The following is a 23,338-nucleotide window of genomic DNA, read 5'->3' as shown; positions in this document are numbered from 1 at the left end:
TTGGAGTATCGCAAAATCTATACCACAAATTGTTTTGAAAAGTTTTAGTCTTCGTCAAGGTGCCTTCGTCCCCGTTATACATGCCCTGCAAGTTTAAGCAAGTCGAATAAAAAAATGTCTCACATCGATCCAACTAAACTTTAAGTTTTAAGTGTCATACATCGATCCAACTAAACTTCAGGTGGTTTCTCTTCATTGAGGTCTACCTGGCCATGTCTACCTATCCTGTCATTTTCAATCCTATCAGAGACGAAACAAACCTTAAGCCCATCTTTGGGCGTCACAAAGCGATACAACAAAAATTAGTCTCAAATTTTTGTCTTTGCAAATTATGTTTTCTTTGTTTAAATAAAATTACGTCTCAAGTACTTTCATCATCACATTTCTTAGTAGGCTTGTTAAGACTTCAGACTATGAGTTAGAAATAGGTGCAGTGTTGCATCGCTAGTAGATACAGATTATCGCAGGTTGGACTTATATTATGCATCAATGAAGAATTTATAGTGTTTTTACTGATTTGGCCCAATAACTTTGTTTTTCACTTTAGGTTCCGGTTGGCATAGGGACTTACGCCTGTAAATTTCAAATTTAAGAAGAACAATAAGGTTTTCGGCCTGTTTTTGGGCCCCCTAGCACCTTCTTCTCCCAACAAAATGTGTGGTCTCTTAGCCCAACTTTTTTCGCCCTTTTTCCACCTCAATGCTCAATCTCAGAGGAGTGATGGCCCCCCCCCCCAAAGTAAAAATCTATCTGTACATTTGTCCCAGGGACTTGGAAGTGCAAGTTTTATTTGGCTTACAAAAGAAAGAGTTTGCTGGCCCTCTCCGGGCATTAATTTTCGCATGAGACGATTTTTTTTCTTTTTTGGTGTGTATGTGTGTGTGAATTAGAGTCTCCTTGACCCGAGAATCTCATATATAAGCTTAAAACCAATGACAAACAAGATTTTTCCGATTTTTAGTGGGTTTATGCCCCGATTTGAAATTCTTCGGTGCTTTAAAGGACACTTGGCCAAAGAACTCCAGGATGTAAGTTTCATCGAAAAAAAGTTCTTTGTCCTTTCCTCGGGGGAACAAATATTTTGTTTCTATTTCTTGTGCATTACGGTATTCTTGTTCAAAAAAATTAAGGAATAAGTTTTGAATGGATGAGAAAAAAGTTTTGGGTTTTTTGGACCCCATTTTAGGGGAAGCACTGCCCCAAGTTAAATTTGTTTATATTTGGTTCCCTTTGGCCCGAGGACTTGCGGCTGTTAGTTTTAACTAATCGGAGCCACCAAAGCTGATTTACCGTTTTCAAGCCCACTAACCTCCTCTCTCCGAACGAAAAGTCTGGGCAAAATTCCTGGAAAGTTTCACATCAATAAAAAAAAGTTTATTTTGGACTGTAATTTTTGAGGGGGCCATGTCCCCAACAGTTTTGTTTTCTAGAACATTAGGGTCTCCTTGGCCTGGATTCAACGCCTCCAGGTCTCTAGCTGACCAGGAATCACAAGTTTTTATGCCTATTTTCAGAACCCCCTAGGACAGCTTTGACTTCCAACAAAATTGTTGGTTCCCTTTGACCAGACAACGACTATTATGAATTTCGAATAAATCAGAAAATGAAAAAAAGTGCTTTAGACTTTTTCCATGCCACATATCAGAGGGGCCCTTAAGTCTCCATGGCCCAAGAAATAAGAATATTAGTTCAACTCAATGATTTTTCAGGGACCCATTCGCCATACTAAAATAATTTTTGTATATTAGGGTTCTCTACGGCCAGGAACTCACAGTCTTAAGTTTCAAGCCGCTAAGAAAAAAAAAATTGTGCCTTCTTTCAGGCTCCATTTTCAGGTGAACCTATATTTCAATCCCATCAGCCCAAGGGTCTAAGGATGCGAGTTTCGCAATGATCAGAAAACAAAGCGTGTTATTTTTATAAAGCTATATTTTTGTTCCTTTCTACTATTATGAACAAAATGGTCATCTCAAAATTTTGGTCCCATATCGGGGGAAGAAGCAGTTTTTTTGGCCACGTTTAGGGCCTGTGCCTTCGAACTATTTTTCGTAAACAAAGATGCTCTTTGCCCGAAGATCAGTTTCAAACTGATCAGGAAAGCTTTTGGCCCACTTTCGTACCCCCCTAAAATCCACCTCCTTTCAAAAAGTGTGCGTTCTCTTGGCCAAAGAAACAACCTATAAAATCTTTAGCCAATCGGACACACAAGATCAAACATCCCCCCTCATTACGCTATTAAACCTATCTGTAAACAACTGGCAATTTACATAATTCATTGCCTTTACCACAGGGCCTGTGGGGGTTTTGTCATCCCCAAAGTATATTTATTGTACCTTTCCACTGCTCTGAACAAAATAGCCACCCCAAAGTTTTGATACCGTAGCTGAGGGGAGGGGGGTCACTAGGACCAAGTTGCAAAAAATGAGTGGCAGAGGGTTTGGTTGCCCACGAATCACTTTCGGTGATCCGAAAGGCGAATACAACGCTAAATTTCGAATCCAATGAGCACATCTCAATGTCTCTTTAACCACACTTCCTTTCGGAAGGACCAGATATAAGATAAAACATGGACGACACTTGGCCTTTGCTACAGGCAATGCTAGTGTGTTGGCTCTGATGTACTAGCCGTCTTATCCAGTCCACACAGTAGGCACTGTTCTAGACTAGAGATCAACGAGTCTTTAGTACGTGCCTGCTCACGAATATAGGGTCTTAGTTAGGCTATGTGACCTTCTCCCGCAGGGAGAATGGAAACTGCATGAAAAGAGAAAAATCGTGGAAAATTAAAAAGAATGACACATTTCTAGCAAAAAAAAATTGTTCAATCTTTGCCCTTCGCCCCAAACCCCTAAAAGGTTTTTTTTTTTGCTTCTGTTCCACTTCAAATAGTACACAGAGCTGCTCTTTGGCCTCTAAGACTCAACAATTCTTACTTCAAATGGTGATGTAAGGGCCCCGAAGCCAACGATAACCAAAAAAAGAAGAAAACAGTTGACAGTAACGAAGAACTGTCTATTACAGAAAAGTACAATAACTGCAATGCTTCATTTTAAGTCAGATTGATATTCATATCCTATCCACATTCCCTCTCACTCTATTGATACTGAGTAAGCCAAATAGATTATTCTGCTGAGCTTTTCAGTATCTCATTTGCTACCATTTCCGACCTTTTCAAAATGAGCTGATTCGCTTTATAGCTTTTAGGAATATTTAGAATACAAGTTTCGTAGTACTTGTTTTGTTTTTACCGTGCAAACCTTTTCCCAGAAACAAGTCTAGCAGTTTTAAAGCTTTGGTCGTTGCTTAGTTTTTTACTGCCCTGCGAATTTCATGAACAGGGGCGCCAATTAGGGGGGGGCATGGCCCCCCCGAGACTTTGAAAATTACCTTCTTATTTATATTTGACAGCTATTTTCTATTTTAGCTATGTGCTATATTAAACCAGCAACTGGTCCAATAAATACGACCAAAAAACTGGTGCCCTAATTATATAATCTTGTTTTGAAATGTCTAAGAGCGAGCGCGTCTACACTATTTTATTTCTAAGTAGGGTTCATTCAACAATAAGCTTCATTTGGTCAGTACCCGTTTCGCTATTGTTTTTGTGAAGAATTCGTTGTAAACTATGAGTTTTGTATATTGCCTTTTTTAGTAGCTGGGAAAGGAAATGTGTTCTAGGGTTTCAAGGGAGTTTTGGTCAGCAGATTCTTGACGTTGTTGAATAGTTTATGGGATGACTAGTCCCAGTGGAGTGTATGGGACTGTCGTGAACGGGAAATGTAAGTGATTGGTTTATGGGGTTTCTAAGCGGGAAAGTTTCACCGTGGAGTATGGGAGTTATTTTCTAAGTGAGTTTCTATGTGTTTCTTCAGTTCTTCTCTTGCCGTGTCTGAGTGAAGTCCTTGTCTACTACTCGTTTAACTATGAGTAAAAAGTGACAACAAACTTTGGATATTTTGTCGGTGAAAATGCGGAAGAAAAATGAAGAAACTTTAGTGCAAGAAACTGGCAATAGTGTCAGCGCCCAAAGTCTCGGGTTAGTTGAGATAATTTTCCCCACCTGTGACAGAATTTCGGAAACAAGCGGAACAATAAATGGCTCAGATCAACATGAAAGTTCGGTCTGCATCGCTGAACCCCTTGCGGGTTCCAGTAGCAGTCAAGAAACTCTCTCAGATATCTCTAGGACGCGTCACGACAAACTAGCTCAACCTATTCTTGAAAGATATCCGGCTTCCACTTCTAACGGAAGGAAATTCAGTACACATGACTATAAGACTTATGAATGGATTAAATACTAAAAAAACTTGAAGTCTGTGTTTTGTTTTGCTTACCACCATTTTTCTATGGGGACTCTAAGGGCTGTAAAAACTGCTGGAAAAAGGGTTTTCATTGAGTCAGGATTTTGCAAGTGGAAAGACAGTTCTACTCTATTAAAGCAACATGATGGTTCTGAAAGACATAGGCATTGTATGTCAGCATGGACGGAATTTAAGGTAATGAGTACTGATACGTCGAAATCTATAGCGAATGCCTTAATTAAATCCAGATCTCAAGAGGTTCAGGAAAATAGAGATCATGTGAAGTACATTTTTCGTGCTATTTGCTTTCTTGGCCGCCAGGGTCTTGCTTTGAGGGGTCTTGACGAATCAGAAACATCTGCAAACCCGGGTACTTTGGTTGAATTGATGGAGGAAATGTCTAAAGGTGACGAAAAGCTGAAGGCCAAATTACAGCTTCGATATGGTCACTATTACAGTCATCAGTACCAAAATAACGCAGATACACTGATAGGAAATGCCAATTTTTTGCCAATCAAATTGCAATAGTTCCAATTTTCTCCAACTTTCGAAAGTGGAAAGAGTTATGTGTCATTATCAAGAGATTCTCGGTGTCGATCACCATGCCATAGAATCCCAGCTTTCTCTTGCAGAGCTGCAGCTGTCAAAAGGTGATATTTCAAAAATGGATCTTCTTCGAGCTATCGAAATCTTATCCGACCTCCCAGTTGCCTATTCTACAGTGCTAAAACTGATGAAGCTAGTTGCTACTTTCCCTGTGACCACTGCCAGTAATGAACGATTCTTCTCGGCATTAGGGCGTGTGAAAGACTATCTGCGATCGACGATGGGAAACGACAGACTCAGTGATCTCATGATAATGGCCGTTGAAAAAGAGGAGGCAAAGAAACTGGATTTGGATAGATTAGTCGACGATTTTGCCAAGCAGCGACCTCGCCGCTACCCCCTGTTTTAGGTATGTTTGCTAAATGTTGTTCTTTTTTTGCATCTTAATAAAAAAAAATCCTTGCCCCCCCTACATTTTCGTGAATTGGCGCCACTGTTCATGGAGTTCGATACAATGACATAAAAAAAACTGGCAAATCAAGAAATCTGATAACTTTGTTTTCGTTCGACAGTTTTGTAAGTTAGAATTCTGATGAACTCTTTGTAAATAGAAGGAGCTAGGGCTGAGTTTCAAAGACATTTTGTTTTGTTTGGCACTCTTGTACGAATATAAACAAGAAATATGCTCAAATCAGAGGGGAGAGGGGTTTGCTCATGGGTAGTTGATGACTCCACAAAAAGTTGTACAATACTTTTTCAAAACCAAAACACACCATGGCTATGAGGAGAGCGACCCCCCTACCCCCACGCTTTGAATGTGCTATTGCTTAGAAGAGACGGTTTCCTCCTAAAAGGCCTAAGTTACTTAAAAAGAACAAAGTTCACAAAAAATGTAGATTTTCTCCGGCAAAAAGAACACTTCGGAATATTTACCTCCTGGAAATACTGCTGTAGGGCTGCCCCTCTACTATATGGAAAATTTGTATGATCACCCGCAGACCTTTTCAATCTGATCAGATAAAAAAAGGCGGATTACACAGATTTTTCCATCTTAGAACTTCGTATTTGTTAAGGGTGGATGTGTTTCCGATGTCACCAATATATTCCAAATTCGCAATATCGTACTAAGCAACAAAATAACTTGTATTTTATTTATGCTATAAGCCTCAATTTCACAACTACTCTAAATTGTATTAACGTCACAATTTGCATTTTTAAAAGTTTTTTGACTCCTAAAACCTGAATCATCAAGGACATTGAGATAAAAATTAAGAAAACTTCCTGTAATGCTTTTTTAGAAGAAATAAACGAAATTGCATTTTGAATGGGATCTTTTCAAACTGCCTTTGTCTTGGCTGGTTACTATTTCGTTTTTAGGATTTAAGTTCAAACATAAAGGTAAGCAAAATTTTAAGAGATTGAAGAAGGCTAGGTCTAATGAAAAAATCTGCATTAAAAGTAATTTCTAATTACTTTCGGGAAAATCAGAAGGCCAGGTTAGGGTATGCTAGACCTAGTCCTTACCTAAATTATATATTGGAGAAGGCAAGGTAATATTCCATATTGCAGTTTGTCAAAGGAAACATCTCGTAATAAAGAAAAAGGTAAGCTTGTTGTGGTTGACCACTTTTAAAGGAAATATACTAAACAGATAAAAGTAGACTAGGCTATGCCACAGTTAGCCTAGATCAGAGTTACCAGACATCCTATGTCCTTACCCTCCTTTAAATAGTAGGTAAAATTCTACTTTAGTTACTTTTGGCTATCTTGGAAAGGAGTTGGGTTAGGAAAATGAAACTTTCAGGGATGGATGTACATGCTAAGGTTTGTCCCGGGAAGGTACTTTGACGTCCCTCCCTCCACTCATCCCCCCTCTATATAATGGTAAATTACTGCACATTACTAGTTGTTTTCAACTCATATTTCATCCTATATTACTATCATAAATATAAATCACTGCTTACCTTACACAACTTCTGCTTTTAACCTTGTTCATTAAAATATATTCCAAAATCCTATTTAAATCCTAAGCCATTTAATTTTCAAACCATGCTGACTTTCTTTATGGTATATGAAACCCGGTTTGTTGTGATGTCACACTTGCCTTATCAGATACCCTTACCCTTAAGGGTAGCAGGCACATGCCAAACAACTCTATTGATAAGACCATTTAAACTGTATTAATTAGGGAAAGGATTTCACAAGAGAGATCAGTAAAAATAACCTATTCCTTTTTAGAGGACAAATTAGGTCATAGGTAGATGTTTAGGAAGCATTAATAGATAGAGTGCTAAAAACATCAGAATCAACTTAAGACGACACATTATATAATTGTACGTGTTTATTAAAATCCCACTTAAAAACTAACTCAAAATTTCACTTAAGATAATATAGTATCATTTAAAAATATATAAATAACTCAAATATAGAGAGCTACAAGTTTCAGAATTGACTTCAGAGGACACGATATATCACGGGAAGAGGGTTTTAAAATCCCCCTTCCCCCTAACTCAAAATTTTCCAAAATTTTATTTTAAAAGCTTTTTAAATATTTCTAAAGCACTAATAGATAAGAGTGCTAAAAACATCAGAATCGACTTCAGAGGACACGTTATATCACGGGTAGAGGTTTTTAAAATCCCCCTTCCTCCCAAACTCAAAATTTTACAAAATTCTACTTTAGAAGCTTTTTAAATATTTCTAAAGCTCTAAGACATTGAGTGCTAAAAACATCAGAATCGACTTCAGAGGACACGTTATATCACGGGAAGAGGTTTTTAAAATCCCCCTTCCCCCCAAACTCAAAAATTTCCAAAATTTTACTTTAGAAGCTTTTTTAAATATTTCTAAAGCACTAATACATAGAGTGCTAAAAACATCAGAATCAACTTCAGAGGACACGTTATATCACGGGAAGAGGTTTTTAAAATCCCCCTTCCCCCCAAACTCAAAATTTTCCAAAATTTTAGTTTATAAGCTTTTTTAAATATTTCTAAAGCTCTAATACATAGAGCGCTAAAATTTTCAGAATCGACTTCAGAGGACACGTTATATCACGGGAAGAGGGTTTTAAAATCCCCCTTCCCCCCAAACTCAAAATTTTCCAAAATTCTACTTTATAAGGTTTTTTAAATATTTCTATGGTGCTAAGACATAGAGTTCTAAAAACATCAGAATCGACTTCAGAGGACACGTTATATCACGGGACGTGGTTTTTTAAATCCCCCGTCCCCCCCAATCTCAAAATTTTCTAAAATTCTTCTTTAGTAGCTTTTTAAATATTTCTAAAGCACTAAGACATTGAGTGCTAAAAACATCAGAATCGACTTCAGAGGACACGTTATATCACGTGTAGAGGTTTTTAAAATCCCCCTGCCCCCCAAACTCAAAAATTTCCAAAATTTTACTTTCGAAGCTTTTTTCAATAGTTCTAATGCGCTAAGAGATATAGACATCATAATATCAGACGTGACGTATGAGGCCACATTATGTTACGGGAAGATGTTTTTGGAATCTCCCTTCCCCCCTAACTCAAAATTTTCCAAAATTCTACTTTATTATATTTCTAAATATTTCTAAAGATTTAAGAGATAGAGTGCTAAAAACATCAGAGTCTACTTCAGAGGACACCTTATATCACGGGAAGATGTTTTTGAAATCCCCCTTCCCCCCAACTCAAAATTTTCCAAAACTTTACTTTTTGAAGCTTTTTTCAATAGTTCTAAAGCGCTAAGACATAGAGAGCTAAAAACATCAGAATCGACTTCAGAGGACACGTTATATCACGGGAAGAGGTTTTTAAAATCCCCCTTCCCCCCAAACTCAAAATTTTCCAAAATTCTACTTTTGAAACTTTTTTAATATTTCTAAAGCGATAAGACATAGAGTGCTAAAAACATCAGAATCGACTTCAGAGGACACGTTATATCACGGGTAGAGGTTTTTAAAATCCCCCTTCCCCCAATCTCAAAATTTTCTAAAATTATGCTTTAGGAGCTTTTTAAATATTTCAAAAGCACTAAGACATTGAGTGCTAAAAACATCAGAATCGACTTCAGAGGACAAATTATGTTACGGGAAGATGTTTTTTGAATCCCCTTTCCCCCCTAACTCAAAATTTTCCAAAATTCTACTTTAGAAGCTTTCTAAATATTTCTAAAGCTTTAATAGATAGAGTGCTAAAAACATCAGAATCTACTTCAGAGGACAACTTATATCACGGGAAGATGTTTTGACAATCCCCCTTCCCCCCAAACTCAAAATTTTCCAAAAAGCTACTTTAGAAGCTTTTAAAATATTTCTAAAGCAATAATAGATAGAGTGCTAAAAACATCAGAATCGAATTCAGAGGACACGTTATATCACGGGAAGAGGTTTTGAAAATCCCCCTTCCTCCCAAACTCAAAATTTTCCAAAATTTTATTTTATAAGCTTTTTAAATATTTCTAAAGCACTAATAAATAGAGTGCTAAAAACATCAGAATCGACTTCAGAGGACACATTATATCACGGGAAGATGTTTTTGAAATCCCCCTTCCCCCCAATCTCAAAATTTTCTAAAATTATGCTTTAGGAGCTTTTTAAATATTTATAAAGCGCTAAGACATAGAGCGCTACAAACATCAGAATCAACTTTAGAGGACAATTTATGTTACGGGAAGATGTTTTTTATGTCATTGGAAGATGTTTTTGAAATACCCATTACCCATTGAAATTTTGACAAAACAACATTTTACCTTAATTTTCAGTTATCAGTTTCTTTTTCTCTGGCTATAGTTTTGAAAATGCAATTTCAGTTATTTGAGTAGAATTTTAAGCCATATCAATGTTTTATTTCCAAAATTTAGGAAATGTATTTGCATATATTTAAAACCTTATAAGTTGGGATTGAGAAAAATTTTGAAGCTGAAAACAATTTTGTTGTACTTCATTTAAACAGACCCACTTACAAGTTTTACAGTAAATGGTCCATATGATTTCAAAAATATGGAAGAACCAATAAAAAATGTAGTTGATATGATTCGACCGTACGGATCTTAATCTAACAAAATTGGAGCTCCGGGCATAAATTTGTTCCAATGTCACGCTTTGAACAACCAAGTTTTCATAAATTTTGGTACTAAAAGTTGAAGATAACGCTTCGACCTAAGACCTCAGTTCCTCCAGAAGCCCGCAGTTTGTCGGTGACTAGCCTCCAATCGTCTCACAGGTGAGCCACTGCGTATATTTCCTCCAGCCCAGGAATGAGACTCGTCTGGAGGGCTCTTCTGTCACGTTCGCACGTCTTACGAAGCGCATTCTTTGGTCCTTCTCGATGACTTGTGCCTCCCGCTTACCGCTGAAGGAGTATATTTGAGAAGTCTATAGTCTAGAATGTGGAGGGTATAATCATGTTCGTTTTTTCACAGCTAAGGCATTGTTTTGTTTCCTTGTTTGGGCACGGATTTTGTCGTTGCCGACATAGTCTTTCTAGCGGATGCTTAGGATCTGGTGAAGGCAATTATTTTCAAAGGCAGTAGGAAACGTCTCTAATTCTGCAGTTAACTTTGGATATTCCTAGGACTAACTCAGAACATACCAAACGCTGCCCTGAAACAGCCAGAATCTCAGCTTCCATGAGTGAAATGAGTCGCTGAAATGCTGCGTTAGCCACTGGTTAACTCAAAATTTTCCTAATTTCTTATTGTTGTTATTTTTATATAGTTATATCGCACTAAGAAAGAGATTTATAAAACACTCTGAATAGCCATCAGAGAACACTTTATATCACGGGAAGAGGTATGTAGAATCCCCCATCCTCCCGATCACAAAAATTTCTCAAATTCTACTGTGGTAAATTTGATAAAAAGTTCTACAGAAGTCATAGTTAGAGAACTAAAAATATCAGAATTGAATTCAGAGGACAAATTATGTTACGGGAAGATGTTTTATGACTCCCTCGTCCCCCCTAACTAAATTTTACTAACTCAAATTCCCCCTTCCCCCCAATCTAAAAATTTTCAAAAAATATCCTTTAGAAGCTTTCTAAATATTTCTAAAGCTTTAAGATCTAGAGTGCTAAAAAAATGAGACTACACTACAGAGGACACATTATATAACGGGAAGAGGTTTTGAAAATCCCCCTTCCCCCCTAACTCAAAATTTTCAAAAAATCTACTTTAGAAGCTTTTAAAATATTTCTAAAGCACTAATAGATAGAGTGCTAAAAACATCAGAATCGACGAGGATACTTACATCTGTTAAGAAGCGACTATTTCAAATGCAGGAAAAACCCATACTAAGTTGACTTATCTTTCCAATATATTCATAACCCAATTCACTGTTATCTTTGTTCAACTATTCCCGCCGTTTAACAATGAAAGAATTAATTAAAGCCGCAATAGATATTACGAGTTACAGCTTCAGTCTGTAAATGACAATTATTGAGATATGTCTTGCAATTTTTGTGAAATAAATTTCTGTGGTGGTATCGTTCAATTTTCTACTGTTGAGGCAGTCTTAGAGTTGTATTATAACCATGGCATGTTATTGAGAAGCAGGAATAGCGATATTTGTGGCCAGATTTGTGTAAAATATAGAAAATCGTTCCGTTGCCAGAAGTCTAGGCTTATACCTATCCGAGGTGGCCGTGAATATTCTCAGGTTAAGTGTAATTTTTCAAAATCGATCTATGACAAAACATGGATGGCTCGTTCACACCTTTCTGAGCTAGAAAATTTCCGTTTTTTGAGGATTTGGCTTCAAATACCGCCTCCAAGGAAGGATTTCATGATCAACAATGTTACTTGTTGTAAACAAACCTTTGTGGATTGGAGCCAGTTCTGCAGAGAGGTTTGTATGTACATATGTCATTCAAACTTTGCTCCTTTGGGAGGAGAAGGAGTCATTGTTGAGATAGATGAAGCCCATTTTGGGAAGCATAAATATAATAGTGGTCGGATTGTCAAGGGTAAATGGGTATTTGGTGGTATAGAGCGAGGAACTGGTAATTCATTTATGGTTTCTGTGCCGGATAGAAGTAGTGCCATGTTGTTGGGAATTATCCAAAACCGAATCCTGCCTGGGACAACAATTATCAGCGACTGTTGGAGGGCCTACGATTGCCTGGCTAGCCAGGGCTATCAGCATTTATGTGTCGACCACAGTATAAATTTTGTTGACCCTGCAACAGGTGCTCACACACAAAACATTGAAAGACACTGGCGTGACGTTCGAGACAATATACCCAGATATGGCAGAAGAGAAGAACATATGGAAGGATATCTGGCAGAGCACTATTTCAAAAAAATATTCAATCTCCTCGAGAATGCACCATTTCATGAAATATATATCGGAGCTTTATAACCCCAACTAATTTGTTTTTTATGGGTATTATTTACTAATTAATGTTTAAAACGTTGTAACAGGAAATTTGGCAATTTACAGTATCTAACCCCATTTGTTCTTAAAGCAATTCAAATGTTTTTGTCCAAATAGTTTAGTGTAGCAATCTTCATTCTTGAAGCTACGAGACGTTATTAAAGCGTAAATAGGGAGAGGGAGAGAGGGGGCAGAAGTAAATATTTGACTATAGATTATTCGGTACTTGTGCATTATAAATAATGCACCACTATACACTAAAGAAGTTAATTTTGTTTAATTTTAATTAAATAAAATAAAATATTATTAAAATATAATATTTTATAATCAATTTTGGTCTATATATGGCCCAATTAGGGGGTGGGGGGAAAATCATAGCATATATTAAATACGTAACCTAACCCAGGTACCTTTTTCCCTCCCTAAACCCAAAAAAAACACAGTTTAAATATTGTAAACGCAATAAGAAATCACGCTTTGCGATCCATTTGTCTAACAAATACCCTTTTGTCTGGTTTCCTTGTACAGTCTATAGTGGTGGGTTATTTATAATGCACAAGTACCAAATAATCTATATTCGTTTTTATTATTTTTTTTGGAAACCCCTTAACATTTTGAGTTGGGTAACCACATAAATCATATTCAAATACGGTAGCTTAATCCTATAATGTTGAAAAATTTTGCTTTTCTTTTTTACATCCGCGATTTAAAATATGTAAAAAATGTTGGAACTTATATAAAAATTTTCTTTCGAGGGTGCGAAGGTTAGTTGAAAGGAGATTTGATAGCGGGGGAGGGGGTGGGTGGGGGCGGGGGTCAGCAACCTGCTCGCGGTGCCCCTGCTTATACTAATCTAAGCTGACCATTTCGTTGCAACGTGTTGCACCGGAATAATACTCTAAAATCTGGTTGATAAATTGCCTGTGTAACAAATTTGTCTGAGTTTCGTAAAAGGGGAAACAACCCCTAAAAGTAAAAGATTTTAATAAAACTCATACCATCAAATTTGTGGTTCTTGGCGAATACCCGCCGGAAAATCCCCCCGGAAAATACCTCCCCGCAGAAAATACCCCCCTCCCCACGAGAAATACCCTCACGGAAAATCCCCCTCCCCCCCAAAAAAATACCCCCGTGGAAAATAAGGCTTTTCAAATTTCAAATTATCAACCAGATTTTAGAGTATGAAGGGGGAATGGGATGAATGGTAAGGGGGATTTCTAAAACTTTGAGTAACCTTTAAAAATTTGTGAGTTATAGCAACGGAACCTTGCAAAATAGATCTTCTGTTTAAATGAAGTACAACAAAATTGTTTTCAGCTTCAAAATTTTTCTCAATCCCAACTTATAATGTTTTAAATATATGCAAATACATTTCCTAAATTTTGGAAATAAAACATTGATATGGCTTAAGATTCTACTCAAATAACTGAAATTGCATTTTCAGAACTATAGCCAGAGAAAAAGAAACTGATAACTGAAAATTAAGGTAAAATGTTGTTTTGTCAAAATTTCAATGGGTAATGGGTATTTCAAAAACAACTTCCAATGACATAAAAAACATCTTCCCGTAACATAAATTGTCCTCTAAAGTTGATTCTGATGTTTGTAGCGCTCTATGTCTTAGAGCTTTAGAAATATTTAAAAAGCTCCTAAAGTAGAATTTTAGAAAATTTTGAGTTTGGGGGGAAGGGGGATTTTCAAAACCACTTCCCGTGATATAACGTGTCCTCTGAAGTCGATTCTGATGTTTTTAGCACTCTATCTATTAATGCTTACTAAACATATTCCTATGAAATAATTTGTCCTCTAAAAAGGATTAGGTTATTTTTACTGATCTCTCTTGTGAAATCCTTTCCCTAATTAATACAGTTTAAATGGTCTTATCAACAGAGTTGTTTGGCATGTCCCTGCTACCCTTAAGGGTAAGGGTGTCTGATAAGGCAAGTGTGACATCACAACTAACCGGGTTTCATATACCATAAAGAAAGTCAGCATGGTTTGAAAATTAAATGGCTTAGGATTTAAATAGGATTTTGGAATATATTTTAATGAACAAGGTTAAAAGCAGAAGTTGTGTAAGGTAAGCAGTGATTTATATTTATGATAGTAATATAGGATGAAATATGAGTTAAAAACAACTAGTAATGTGCAGTAATTTACCATTATATAGAGGGGGGATGAGTGGAGGTAGGTACTTCAAAGTACCTTCCCGGGACAAACCTTAGCATGTACATCCATCCCTGAAAGTTTCATTTTCCTAACCCAACTCCTTTCCAAGATAGCCAAAAGTAACTAAAGTAGAATTTTACCAAACCTTAGCATGTACATCCATCCCTGAAAGTTTCATTTTCCTAACCCAACTCCTTTCCAAGATAGCCAAAAGTAACTAAAGTAGAATTTTACCAAATAGTATATATTTTTATGTTCTGGGTAAAATTCTAGACAATCTACTCTTTTCTATCTTGGAAAGTGGTTATGTTAGGAAAATAAAACTGTCAGTGGTAAATTTCCAGTTGTCTATAGGCTATAATTTAGCTAGGATGAAAGTGAAAATGTCATTTGATGCTTTTTTATGCTTTTTCATAGTACAATAATTGCTTCTGGGGCTAATTACATCTTCAGCCCTTAAAGGGGCACCAAAGGTATTTATATGAATTATGAAAGAGCTTAAAAAAGCATCAAATGACATTTTCACTTTCATCCTAGCTAAATTATATAGCCAACTGCAAATTTACTATGAACTTCCCCCCCCTCCCCCTACTGTGCAAATATATACCCTGGATTAGCATTTGAAAAATGCACACTTAAATTGAAACAGGGGCATGTGCCCCCCTGGATCCACCACTATCTTCTTTTTTTTACATTTCAACACAGTACAGCTAAATGAGCCAGTTTATTCTCAATCCATACTGATCTCAAATTTAAAAATAAACAAGTTTTTTTTCAACTGAAAGTAAGGAACAACTTTGAAACTTAAAACAAAGCAAAATTATGACATATATGAAGGGGGTTACTCCTCCACAACACATGATGGATTGCACTTAAACAAGCTTGTACATGATAGATTCTTCTGGATGAACAGCCTGAACAGACAGCAAATGAGCTTAATAAACACCTAGCTAGCATTGTGCAAGACAAAATCCTGGAAATTTAGTCAAAGCAAGTAATAGAAAAAATATAGAAACTGAAAAAAACTAGTATTTGTCCCATTGATATCCCAATTGATCTAATAAAAGCATTCCCTGATAAACACCCCTTGTTAGTATTTTAATGATATTGGTAATTCTGGATGTTACCCATTGTGTTGGAAGCTTGGCTATATTACTGCAATCCAAAAGAAGGGAGGCATGAACAATTTTAGTGGAGTTCAACCAATCACTCTAACTCCAGTTTTTTTCAAAAATTTATGAGGGTTTCATTGCAAATTGGTTAAAGGCAGAGATTCTTAAACTTATTGACTTACAACAATTCGGAAACCTGAAGGAGACATATATTTCACACTATCTTGTTAGTCTTCTTGACACCATTCTTAAAAACCTTGAAAACCCTGATACTTGATTCAATCTTTTATTAATTGATCTCCTGAAAGCATTTGACCTAATTGACCACAATATCCTCTTAAATAAACTGCTGACAGAGTTTCACCCTTTCTAGTTAAAATTGTTGCCTTCTTTTTAACCAATCGTTTTTCAAGTGCTTAAATATAAAAATGTTTATTCTGATCCCCTTCCTATCTTTTGTGGGGTGCCCCAGGGAACTCTGATGGGTCCCTTTTTTTTCTTATAATGGTTAATAGCCTCATGACTGACCACACAGAGCAATGTAAGTATGTGGACAACCTGTCTGCACTTGAGGTTTGTTGACAAAATATTAAAAGCTCAATTATGACATTACTTGATGATGTCGCCCAGGAGGCTTCTTTGTTGAAGATGAAAGTTAATGCTAATAAATTGTCAGTTATGACAGTTAATTTTAAAATCACCCCCTTCTTTTGCAAACCCCATTTCTCTCAAAATCTCTGTCACATGCATTAAACTACTTGGGGTGACAATAACTGCTGATTTGAAGTATGATGCCCATGTTCAAAATATCCTAAAACAAACTTTCCCTTCTAAAACTGTTGTTAAAATTTTCTTGCCCCCCTAAGGATCTCCTCAAACTTTATTGTTCTTTTATTCAGCCAATACTGGATTTTGCTTGTCCAGTGTGGCATTTTGGTCTTTCTTCAGAGCATAATTGTAAGATTGAAAATGTCCAAAAACAAGCACTTGGAATCATAAATGGTGAAGGGAAGGTTCCATATCATTATCTTCTAGGTGAGTTCAAGCTCACCATGTTGGCCAAGAGAAGGAACCTCCTATGCCTTTGTTTCAGTACCAAGACCCTGTCAGTTCCTTGATTACATTCCATCATCCCCAAACCCTACCTTCCTGCCTGCAACAGACCATCCTGTATAAAATCCCAAAAAGTCCCCAAACTGACTTCCATCCCTGCTAAACATGAAAGATATCAGAAGAGTTTTGTTCCCAGTTTTGTCACAATAGCCAGGAAAATTAGTGTTTAATTTTATTGTTATATATTTATTTTTTTTTCTTTTTGACTTTTTAATTAAATTTTTTACTCATATTTTTTTATTGTTTTCTATTTTTTTTATTTTTGACTTTTTAATTAAGTGTTGACATTTTTAATATATTTTTTTTACAATGAATTATGTTTGATGTGAATGTCATGTTCTTTTGATGATATATATATATATATATATATATATATATATATATATATATATATATATATATATATATATATATATATATATATATATATATATGTATAGTGCCTTTGAGTATATATATATATATATATATATATATATATATATATATATATATATATATATATATATATATATATATATATATATATATATATATATATATATATATAGTGCTTTTTTTTGGACATAAAATTCAAATTTGGCAAACATGCTGTGAAAGAGATTTTTAAAATAAAATTTTTTTAATCTCTTTAGACTAAAGTTTTTTTAGTACTTTAAAAATAGCTTTCTATTGTTCTTATTAAACAAACATAGTTTTCAGGAGTCATTCTTAAGGAATTGAGACAGAATCCAAACTTCAGTATAAAAAGTCAGGTGTTGATTTCAACACAGTAGGCCTACATCTAAATGAGTTACTTTATTCTCAATCCATGGTGATATTAAATTTAAAAAAAAAAGTTTTTTTCAACTGAAATTAAGGGGCAACTTTAAAACTTAAAACAAACTGAAATTATGATTTATATGAAGGGGGTTACTCTGCTACAATACCTCACCCTTTCAAGGGTGGATCCAGGATTTTGTAGGCAGGGAGGGGGGGGCTGCAAAATAGGTTGATCTGATTAACTTGCATTAGGAGCAAGTTTAACTAATGCAAATTTTATGGCAATTAAGTAAATTCCACTACTTTAGACTACATTAGGGGGAGGGCACACCCCCCCTGCCCCCCCCCCCCCAGATTTACACTAAAGTTTTTTTAATACTTTATAAAAGCTTCTTATTACCTTAATTTGCATTTTGGAGCAAAATCAGGTCCATGCTGGATATGTTCTGCTCCATGTCAATGATGTTAATTTGGAATGTCACTGTGAAATGGGCCCAGTGCTGTTGCATTAGTTGGCAGTTGGCAGGATTGGTACAGTTTTGTCTTGGAGGTTGTTCCAGTTGTTGGAAATACACTTGGTAAAAAAGTTTTGTTGTATTCTGGTCTTCACTCTTTGCTAGCTTCTGCGATTGTCCTCTAGTGTTGTGTTGACCTGTATAATTTGTCAGGAGGCTGTTGTTTGGTTGACTATTATATTTGTCGGTCAGCATCATATCACATCTGCAACATCCAAAAACCAGCATTGGTAGTTTTAGGTGCTCTAGTTTCTTATCATACAGCCTATTTTGCAGACCCGTGATGCTGTTGGTGGTATGTCTTTGAATTCCTTCAGTTATTCTGGTGTCATGCTTGTCGAAGGGGCAGGTCAGGCATGTTCCAAAGTCCAAGAATGGCCTAACAATAGCCTTGTAAAGTCTCAGGAAGACAGTACAGGAGCAGCTGGTGATAGTGCATTTCAGCAGGCCTAGACTCAAATTAGCTTTCAACCCAACTTGTTGCCAATGCCCGCGGAACTTCAGTTGCTCATCAACAAGTACTCCCAAGTCTTGTTCTTCATGACTGGTTTGTAGCTGAATATCAGACTGCAACTTCTGGTTACACATGGTATACTGGTGGGGAGGATTGTTATTGCCAAAATGGACACTGCTATTGTTCTAATTAAACAAGCATAGTCTTTCAGGTGTCATTCTTAAGGAATTGAGTCAGAATCCAAACTTTAGTATAAAGAATGAGGTGTTGTAGAGAGTAACCCCCTTCATATATGTAATAATTTTGGTTTGTTTTAAGTTTTAAAGTTGCTCCCTACTTTCAATTGAAAAAAACTTGTTTTTTAAAAATTTTGTTTTTGATTGTTGTTTAAATAATGCCAGGAAATCAGGCTACTCCTCCAAGGAAAAATCCATCCTCCCCAAGAATTTATTCTCTAGACAATTCAATCCTGCTGAAAATTTGCACTGGACAATTACCCTTAACATCTCTATGTGTAAAATAGAGTTAGGAATGAGAAAGCAAAACATAAGAAGAATTTTGTGTAGGAATTCTGGCAAATTCCCCCAGCATAAAATTTCTCCTGAAAAATTCACCCCCTGGAAACTACCCTCCTATTGAAAATCATCCCCATGGAAAATCCCACCAGTAAAAAATTCCCCCCCCAAATAAATGTATGTATACTTCCCACTAACAAATACTATCATAGGCAGCGTGATAGCACTGCTTAAATAAAGAACAATGTGGGCACAATGTATTATTATTTTTTTTTCTTCATACCTGGGCACTTTGTATTGAAGGAGTTGTCATAGAAACTTCAAATAGGGCTCATTTGATTGGAAATTGGAGAGGCTAGTGCCCTTTTTAATAGTAAAAAGTGATTGGATGGCAACTAGCCCCCCCCCCTGCCCATCATTCCCCCAAACCCATCCAATCAAAATTTTGAGATAGCCATTTTCTTGAGTGTAGTGGATTTCCTAATAGAAAATATTTTTTTGAGGAGGACACTCCCCCACAACCCTCAGGCAAGGGTTTTAAGTTATGCCCTGGGGGCATATAAGAACAATGTTGGCACAATGTATCAATTGTAAATTTTTTCCTTTAGAGCAGGGCACTTTGTATTGAAGAAGTTGTCATAGAAACTTCGAAAAGGGCTCATTCAATTGGAAATTGGAGTGGCTTGTGCCCTTTTTAATAGTCGGAAGTAATTTGAAGGCAACTAACACCCCTTCCACGTGCACCATTTCCTGAAACACATCCAATCAAAATTTTGAGATAACCATTTTGCTCAGCATAGTTGATTTCCAGATAGAAATTATGTTTTTGAGGAGGACACTCCCCCACAGTCTCCAGGGCAAGGGTTGTAAGCGATTGGAGGGCAACTAGCCCCCCCCCCCACACCCATCTCTCCCCCAAACACATCCAATCAAAATTTTAAGATAGCCATTTTGTTTAGCATAGGTGATTTCCAGATAGAAAATATCTTTTTGAGGAGGACACTCCCCAACAGTCTTCAGGGCAAGGGTTGTAAGTTATGCCCTGGGGGCATATAAGGTTTTTATAGAAGGTGTTGTTGTAGAAACTTCAAAAAAGACTCATTTGATTTGAAATTCAAAGGGCTAGTGCCCTTTTTAATAGTCAAAAGTGATTGGAGGGCAAATAGCCAACCCCACTCCCATCATTCCCCCAAACACATCCCATCAAAATTTTGAGTTAGGCATTTTATTCAGCATAGTTGATTTCCAGATAGAAAATATGTTTTTGAGGAGGACACTCCCCCACAACCCTCGGGGCAAGGGTTGTAAGTTATGCCCTAGGGTCATATAAGGTTTTTATAGAAGGCGTTGTTGTAGAAACTCCAAAAAAGGCTCATTTGATTGGAAATTCAAAGGGCTGGTGCCCTTTTTAATAGTCAAAAGTGATTGGAAGGCAACTAACACCCCTTCCATGCCCACACTTGAAAAAGCGTTCATTTGATTTGAAATTCAAAGGGCTAGTACCCTTTTTACTAGTCGGAAGTGATTTGAGGACAACTAACCCCCCTCTCACACCCACCTTTTCCCCAAACACATCCATTCAAAATTTTCAGATAGCCATTTTATTAAACGTAGTTGACAGTTTTGGAAATTAGGTCTTTAAGGATGTCAGCCCCTCCCCCCACAGCCCTCAGGGCAAGGGTTGTAAGCTATGCCCTGAGGGCATATAAAGTTTTTATTGAAAGCGTTGTTGTAGAAACTTCAAAAGAGCTCATTCAATTGGAAATTGAAACGGCTAGTGCCAAACACATCAATTTTTTCATTATCAATTTTTTTCAACATAGTTGAACGTTCTGGAAATTAGGTCTTTTAGGATGATAACCCCCTCAGAACCCTCAGTGCAGGGGTTGTAAGTTATGCCCTGGGGGCATATAAGGTTTATATAGAAAGTTGTTGTATGAATCATAGGCATTGCACTGCCTAAGTTAAGAATGATGTTGGCACAATGTATTGTTATTTTTTTTTTTGTATTGAAGTAGTTGTTATGGAAACTTCAAAAAGGGCTCATTTGATTGGAAATTGGAGTGACTTAGTGCCCTTTTTACTAGTTGAAAGTGATGGGAGGGTCACTAGACCCCCCCAGGCCCATCATTCCCCCAAACACATCCAATCAAAATTGTGAGATAGCCATTTTGTTCAGCGTAGTTGATTTCCAGATAGAAAATATGTTTTTGAGGAGGACACTCCCCCACAACCCTCTGGGCAAGAGTTTTAAGTTATGCCTTGGGGGAATATAAGAATGATGTTGGCACTATGTGTTATTTATTAATTTTTTTCTTTAGAGCAGGGCACTTTGTATTGAAGAAGTTGTTTGGAAGGTGACTAACACCCCTTCCACGCCCACCATTTCCCGAAACACATCCAATCAAAATTTTGAGATAGCCATTTTGTTCAGCATAGTTGATTTCCAGATAGAAATTATGTTTTTGAGGAGGACAGTCCCCCACATCCCTTAGGGCAAGAGTTGTAAGTTATGCCCTGGGGGCATATAAGGTTTTTTATAGAAGGCGTTGTCGTAGAAACTTCAAAAAAGGCTCATTCGATTGAAAATTCGAAGGACTAGTGCCCTTTTTAATAGTCGAAATTGATTAGAGGGCAACTAACCCGCCTCTCATGCCCAGCTTTACCCCAAACATATCTAATCAAAACTTTGAGATAGCCATTTTATTCAGCGTAGTTTTAATTTCTGGAAATTATGTATTTGAGGATGACAACCCCCCCACAGCCCTCAGGGTAAGGGTTGTAAATTATGCCCTGGGGGCATATAAGGTTCTTACAGAACGCGTTGTCGTAGAAACTTCAAAAAGAGCTCATTCGATTGGAAATTGAAAGGGCTAGTGCCCTGTTTAATAGTCGAAAGTAATTGGAAGGCGACTATTACCCCTTCCATGCGCACCATTTCCCCAAACACATCCAATCAAGATTTTGAGATAGCCATTTTGTTTCACGCAGTTCAAAGTTCTGGAAATTATTCCTTTGAGCAGGACATTCCCCCAAAAGTCTTCAGGGCAAGGGCTATAAGTTATTCCCGGGTGTCATATAAGGTTCTTATTGAAATCTTTGTTGTAGAGACTTGAAAAAGGGCTCATTCGATTGCAAAGTCAAAGGGCTAGTGCCCTTTTAAATAGTCAAAAGTGATTTGAGGGCAACTAACCCCCCCACTCACGCCCATCTTTTCCCCAAACACACCCAATCAATATTTCAGATAGCCATTTTAGTCAACGTAGTTGAAAGTTTTGGAAATTAAGTCTATAAGGTTGACAACCCATCCCCCCCCCACAGCCATCAGGGCTAGGGGTGTAAGTTTAACCCTGGGGGCATATAAGGTTTTTATTGAATGAGTAGAAGATTCAAAAGGGCTCATGCAAATGGACGTTGAAAGGGCTAGTGCCTTTTTTAATAGTTGAAAGTGACTGGAGAGCGACTAACGCCTCTCCCATGCCCACCATTTCCCCAAACACATCCAATCAAAATTTTGAGCTATCCATTTTGTTCAACGTAGTTGAAAGTTCTTGGAATTAGGTCTTTTAGGATGATAACCCCCTCAGAGCCCTCAGTGCATGGGTTATAAGTTATGCCCTGGGGGCATATAAAGTTTATATATTTTGAAATTTCAAAAAGGGCTCATTTGATTGGAAATTGAAATTGCCCTTTTTGATAGTCGAAAGTGAGTAGAGAGTAATTAACCCCCCTCTTACGCCCACCATTTCCCCCAAAACATTCAATTAAAGTTTAGAGATAGCCATTTTGTTCAACGTAGTGGAAAGTTCTGGAAATTATGTATTTAAGGAATACAAACCCCCCAGAGCCCCAAGGGCAAAGGTTGTAAGCTCTGCCCTGGGGGCATATAAGGTTTTTATAGATAGAGTTGTGGTAAAACTTCAAAAGGGGCTCATTAAATTTGACATTGAGAGGGCTAGTGCCCTTTGTAATAGTCGAAAGTCATTGGAGGGTAACTAACTCCCCTCTCACGGCCACGATTCCTCCAAACACATACAATCAAAATTTTGAGATAGCCATTTTGCTTAACATAGTTGAGGCATATAAGGTTTTTTTTTATATTGAGTTGTGGTAAAACTTCAAAAGGTCTCATTTGATTGGAAATGGAAAGGGCTAGTGCCATTTTTAATAGTTGAAAGTGATTGGAGAGTTACTAACGCCCCTCTCACGCCCACCATTTCCCCAAACACATCCAATCAAAATTTTGAGCTAGCCATTTTGTTTAACATAGTTGAAAGTTTTGGAAATTCGGTATTAGAGGATGACAACCACCCTAACAGACCTTAGGGTAAGGGCTGTATTTATGCCCCAGGGGCATATAAGGGGCTTATAGAAAGCGTTGTCGTTTCCAAAAGGGCTCATTCGAATCGAAATCGAAAGGCCTAGTGGCCTTTTTAACAGATTTTTAAAGATTGATGTGGGTATAATGTATTATTTTTTGTTGTTGTTGTTG

The 23,338-nt window shown here is 36.9% G+C and overlaps 1 protein-coding gene across 1 annotated transcript in view; it reads left to right on the top strand.

Moving 5' to 3' along the window:
• Positions 1-6,128: 6,128 nt before the first annotated feature.
• LOC148949300 (BTB/POZ domain-containing protein 6-B-like) overlaps positions 6,129-23,338 on the top strand; it is a 68,081-nt gene continuing 50,871 nt past the window's right edge. The window contains exon 1 of the mRNA XM_089093324.1: positions 6,129-6,245. The gene's annotated coding sequence lies outside the window, so the exon portion shown is untranslated. The remainder of the gene's footprint in view (positions 6,246-23,338) is intronic.

The sequence above is a fragment of the Artemia sp. Qi Xiang Cuo genome, chromosome 8 (genome assembly GCF_049724085.1).
Source record: "Artemia sp. Qi Xiang Cuo chromosome 8, ASM4972408v1, whole genome shotgun sequence".
Taxonomy (NCBI): Eukaryota; Metazoa; Arthropoda; class Branchiopoda; order Anostraca; family Artemiidae; genus Artemia; species Artemia sp. Qi Xiang Cuo.
Note: the sequence above shows the minus strand (reverse complement) of the source record. Positions and strands in the feature narration are given on the sequence as shown.